This window comes from Oncorhynchus gorbuscha, linkage group LG08, assembly GCF_021184085.1.
Source record: "Oncorhynchus gorbuscha isolate QuinsamMale2020 ecotype Even-year linkage group LG08, OgorEven_v1.0, whole genome shotgun sequence".
Classification (NCBI taxonomy): domain Eukaryota; kingdom Metazoa; phylum Chordata; class Actinopteri; order Salmoniformes; family Salmonidae; genus Oncorhynchus; species Oncorhynchus gorbuscha.
In genome coordinates this window covers 68,691,847-68,698,032 of record NC_060180.1, presented here as the reverse complement: position 1 = coordinate 68,698,032, position 6,186 = coordinate 68,691,847, and the positions used below count along the sequence as shown (strand labels likewise).

The 6,186-nt window shown below is 45.3% G+C and overlaps 1 pseudogene; it reads left to right on the top strand.

Annotated features, from left to right (window-relative positions):
* The first annotated feature begins 3,094 nt into the window (after positions 1-3,094).
* Positions 3,095-6,186, top strand: part of LOC124042109 — a 62,958-nt pseudogene continuing 59,866 nt past the window's right edge.

The window sequence follows — 6,186 nt, the reverse complement described above, 5'->3', positions numbered from 1 at the left end:
CCCGAAGGAGCCGGGTGGACGGTTGCCAGGTATAAGTCCAGTTGTAATAGGAATCCCTGGCAGTCCCATCATATTCCTGTGGAAGAGAGAGACGAATCCCACTGGGACCAGGAGAAGGAGGGGCGCGTAATGGAGACCCCGGTTATATATACAGTGGGGCAAAAAAGTATTTAGTCAGCCACCAATTATGCAAGTTCTCCCACTTAAAAAGATGAGAGAGGCCTGTAGTAAGTTTCATCATAGGTACACTTCAACTATGACAGACAAAATGAGAAAAAAATCCAGAAAATCACATTGTAGGATTTTTAATGAATTTATTTGCAAATTATGGTGGAAAATAAGTATTTGGTCACCTACAAACAAGCAAGATTTCTGGCTCTCACAGACCTTCTTTAAGAGGCTCCTCTGTCCTCCACTCGTTACCTGTATTAATGGAACATGTTTGAACTTGTTATCAGTATAAACAGTCACACTCCAAACTCCACTATGGCCATGACCAAAGAGCTGTCAAAGGACACCAGAAACAAAATTGTAGACCTGCATCAGGCTGGGAAGACTGAATCTGCAATAGGTAAGCATCTTGGTTTGAATAAATCAACTGTGGGAGCAATTATTAGGAAATGGAAGGCATACAAGAACACTGATAATCTCCCTCGATCTGGGGCTCCACGCAAGATCTCACCCCGTGGGGTCAAAATGAACACAAGAACGGTGAGCAAAAATCCCAGAACCGCACGGGGAGACCTAGTGAATGACCTTTGGGACCAAAGTAACAAAGCCTACCATCAGTAACACACTACGCCGCCAGGGACTCAAATCCTGCAGTGCCAGACGTGTCCCCCTGCTTAAGCCAGTACATGTCCAGGCCTGTCTGAAATGTGCTAGAGAGCATTTGGATGATCCAGAAGAAGATTGGGAGAATGTCATATGGTCAGATGAAACCAAAATAAAAATGTTGGTAAAAACTCAACTCGTTGTGTTTGGAGGACAAAGAATGCTGAGTTGCATCCAAAGAACACCATACTTACTGTGAAGCATGGGGGTGGAAACATCATTCTTTGGGGCTGTTTTTCTGCAAAGGGACCAGGACAACTGATCCGTGTAAAGGAAAGAATGAATGTGGCCATGCATCGTGAGGTTGTGAGTGAAAACCTCCTTCCACCAGCAAGGGCATTGAAGATGAAAAGTGGCTGGGTCTTTCAGCATGACAATGATCCCAAACACACCACCCGGGCAACGAAGGAGTGGCCTCGTAGGAAGCCTGGAGTGGCCTAGCCAGTCTCCAGATCTCAACCCCATAGAAAATCTTTGGAGGGAGTTGAAAGTCTGTGTTGCCCAGCAACAGCCCCAAAACATCACTGCTCTAGAGGAGATCTGCATGGAGGAATGGGCCAAAACACCAGCAACAGTGTGTGAAAACCTTGTGAAGACTTACAGAAAACGTTTGACCTCTGTCATTGCCAACAAAGGGTATATAACAAAGTATTGAGATAAACTTTTGTTATTGACCAAATACTTTTCCGCCATAATTTGCTCTTGAATTCTTTAAAAATCCTACAATGTGATTTTCTGGATTTTTTCCCCCTCATTTTCTCTGTCATAGTTGCAGTGTACCTTTGATGAAAATTACAGGCCTCTTGCATCTTTTTAAGTGGGAGAACATGCACAATTGGTGGCTGACAAAATGCTTTTTTTGCCCCACTGTATATATATATATACCTTGTCAGCTCGAATCCCCGAGCTGACAAGGTAAACATTTGTCATTTTGCCCCTGAACAAGTCAGTTAACCCATTGTTCCCCATTAGGCTGTCATTGTAAATAAAAATGTGTTTTTAACTGACTAGCCTGGTTAAATAAAATAACACATTTTTATTTACAACAGCGGCCTACACTGGCCAAACCCGGACGATGTGCCCCGCCCTATGGGACTCCCAATCACGTCCGGTTGTGATACAGCCTGGATTGTAAACTGGTTACCAACGTAATTAGAGCAAAAAAATACATGTTTTGTCATACCGGTGGTATACGGTCTGATATACCATGGCTTTCAGCCAATCAGCATTTAGGGCTCGAACCACCCAGTTTATAATTAAGCAATAAGGTCCGAGGAGGTGTCCGTATATGGCCATTATACCACGGTATATTGGCCATATATCACAAACCCCTGAGGTGCCTAATTGCTATTAGAAACGTAATTAGAAACGTAAAAATAAATAGTTTGTCATACCCGTGGTCTGATATACCACGGCTGTCAGCCAATCAGCATTCAAGGCTCGAACCACCCAGTTTATAATTGTGTGTATAGTACAGTGTGTCTGCTAACGGACCAATCTGTGTGCACAGAGTTTCTAAACCCAGATGCGCAACTTCACGAAACTTCCGGGAACCCGTGCGAAACGGACCAGGCCAGGTTTTGACAAGTCAATGGGAGAACAATTATTCCTTATTTGTTCATTTTCTTGAAATCTAGAGGCACGACCTAGATTCTAACCAATGTCTTATGTAGTGGAACACGTTATTACTCCAACCTCGTGAAAGTGACAAACTGACAAGGTTTTCAATTTAATATTGAAGGAGTGCCTATTTGCACATGCGCAGGTCGGCGCCAGACGACTGTTAGACCCGATGACGTATTTATAAGCATGAGCTTAGCAAGCCAAAGTCGCCATGACATCGCCTAGAAGTGTGATCGGGGATTTCTATTGGAGAAGCAGTTTTAGCCTACCTTCATACTGTACTTTATTTGGCAAGGCTAAGGCATCAGGGTACAGAAGCGATATGATTACTGGAGTGCCGGGATTGGCTCTGCTCAGGTGTGACATCAGCAAGCTTCCGACTCCCTCCTCCCAAGCGCTCTCTCTCTCTCTCTCTCTCTCTCTCTCTCTCTCTCTCTCTCTCTCTCTCTCTCTCTCTCTCTCTCTCTCTCTCTCTCTCTCTCTCTCTCTCTCTCTCTCTCTCTCTCTCTCTCTCTCTCTCTCTCTCTCTCTCTCTCTCTCTCTCTCTCTCTCTCTCTCTCTCTCTCTCTCTCTCTCTCTCTCTCTCTCTCTCTCTCTCTCTCTCTCTCTCTCTCTCTCTCTCTCTCTCTCTCTCTCTCGGCATGGAAAACATATGTTTACATTGCCAAAGCAAGTCTGCCTCTCTCTCTCGCTCTCAGTTTTTTTCTCCTTTACCTTTCCTCCTCAGCATCCACTTCTGATGCCGTGTGTCTGTGCTGCTGGGGCGACCGGAGCCTAACGCGCAGGGCCCTTCACCCGAATCGCTGCACCTTCCCTGGGTCTCTGTCTCTTCCACTTCCCCCTGCCTGTCATCCTGCTTGGATACCTCCCCCAACCCCCGTAGGGAGAAACGACAGTCTGCTTCACTGGGGAGCCGTTCGGGAATTAGCAATGCCCTATCCCGGCATCCTTTAGCCACTTGGAATATCTCGGATTTCTACATCCGTCCGTCTGTCTCGCTATCCATCTGTCGCCGGTCTCCCTCCATCCGTGGCGGGGGACAGAGGAATGAACATCAGCAACTATGATACAAGGTAATTATTTGCACCCCCACCCCATCCGCTCCTCCTATCCTCCTTTTTATCCTCTACATCCTCCCTCTCTTCTCCTACCCTCATGTCCTTCTGAAAGGCAGTATGTTGGGTGCTAGTGCTTGGTAATACGCTTTTGTAGGTATCAAGGCGGTATGTTGGGTGCTAGTGCTTGGCAATACGCTTTTGTAGGTATCAAGGCGGTATGTTGGGTGCTAGTGCTTGGCAATACGCTTTTGTAGGTATCAAGGCGGTATGTTGGGTGCTAGTGCTTGGCAATACGCTTTTGTAGGTATCAAGGCGGTATGTTGGGTGCTAGTGCTTTGTAATAGGCTATCTGGCACATCTGTGTGTTTGTTGCTTAGGCTAGCATGTGGGATGGTTATCATGTGTGTGTGTGTGGGGGGGGGGGGGGGTATTCGTAAGGGGAAGATAGATGTTCACTTCACAGCTGTCCGTCTTGGCAGGGTTTCTTTTGTGTGTGTGTGTGTGTTGTGTGTCTGGTGATGGTTGTGTGTGTACTCAATAGTCGTGTCTCAAGGTTATGCCCATTGTTGTGTCTCAATACTAAATGTTCTGGAATTCTGTGAGCTCTAGTGTATTCTGTTCTATTCTAATGTGTTGGCTGAAATAATGCATTCTGTGAGCTCTAGTGTATTCTGTTCTATTCTAATGTGTTGGCTGAAATAATGCATTCTGTGAGCTCTAGTGTATTCTGTTCTATTCTAATGTGTTGGCTGAAATAATACATTCTGTGAGCTCTAGTGTATTCTGTTCTATTCTAATGTGTTGGCTGAAATAATGCATTCTGTGAGCTCTAGTGTATTCTGTTCTATTCTAATGTGTTGGCTGAAATAATGCATTCTGTGAGCTCTAGTGTATTCTGTTCTATTCTAATGTGTTGGCTGAAATAATACATTCTGTGAGCTCTAGTGTTTTCTGTTCTAGTCTAATGTGTTGGCTGAAATAATACATTCTGTGAGCTCTAGTGTTTTCTGTTCTAGTCTGTGTTGGCTGAAATAATGCATTCTGTGAGCTCTAGTGTATTCTGTTCTATTCTAATGTGTTGGCTGAAATAATGCATTCTGTGAGCTCTAGTGTTTTCTGTTCTAGTCTGTGTTGGCTGAAATAATGCATTCGGTGAGCTCCAGTGTATTCTGTTCTATTCTAATCTGTTGGCTGAAATAATGCCAGCTCATTCCAGAATGTGTGAATCAAATACCCATTCACCGATGATCCTACCCATCATATCAAGAGGACATTATCAAACCATTTTTATTTATTCATTTATTCTCCTGAAATTCATGGTATTGAATTGGTAGTTACAGTCTTGTCTCATCGCTGCAACTCCAGTACGGACTTGGGAGAGCCGCACTGCTTCTTGACACAATGCCCTCTTAACCCAGAAGCCAGCCACACCAATGGCTTCCGGGTTAAAAAACAACGTACACCTGGCGACCGTGTCAGCATGCACTGCGCCCAGCCCGCCACAGGAGTCACCAGAGTGTGATGGGACAAGGACATCCCTGCTGGCCAAACCCTCCCTTTACCCGGATGACGCTGGGTCAATTGTGCACTGCCCCATGGGTTTCCCGGTTGCGGCCGGCTGCAACAGAGCCTGGACTCAAACCAGGATCTCTAGTGGCACAGCTAGCAACTGCGATGCAGTGCCTTTGACCACTGCACCACTTGGGAGGCCCCTAAACCATTTTTAATTAGTGTTTTCATTGTGACATTTCTCCATTTGTTAAATTTCTATAACCCAAGCCATCATGGTAATGATAATAAATCATAGATATTGAACAATAGAGTTGCATTCATTCACCATCAACTAATGCTAATACATCCCTTTCAGATCAGACATAATGTCAACATGGTAGGCATTGCTAACAAAACACATACATGGTCTAACATGGCTTACGTGCAGGTTGCTTAGGCCTGCTGAATGAATGGCCAAGGAGTGTAAAAGGCTTTGTTGACAAAGATTATTTGTGAAGCATACCATCGATAACATGACGCGTCAGTGACGACTGAACCATTTGTAAAACTTGCATGTCAAGCTAGCAGCTCCTAGGCTCTAATACAATTGAGGTTTGAGGCTTTCTCGCCATTCATCAATGAGAGCTATGGTAGTAAGCCTCAGTGCCCATGTACAAGGTGCAGGTCTTAGGTAACAGATAGGCATAATGGACAGAAATAGAGATGGCTGTGAGATACTACCCCTAGTAGACAGAGGGAGGGCTCATGGCTGTGAGATACTACCCCTAGTAGACAGAGGGAGGGGCTCATGGCTGTGAGATACTACCCCTAGTAGACAGAGGGAGGGCTCATGGCTGTGAGATACTACCCCTAGTAGACAGAGGAAGGCTGTGAGATACTACCCCTAGTAGACAGAGGGAGGGCTCATGGCTGTGAGATACTACCCCTAGTAGACAGAGGGAGGGCTCATGGCTGTGAGATACTACCCCTAGTAGACAGAGGAAGGGCTCATGGCTGTGAGATACTACCCCTAGTAGACAGCTAGTTAGTTGGCTAGCAGATAGATAGCTAGTTAGTTGGCTCGCAGATAGATAGCTAGTTAGTTGGCTAGCAGATAGATAGCTCGTTAGTTGGCTAGCAGATAGATAGCTCGTTAGTTGGCTAGCAGATAGATAGCTCG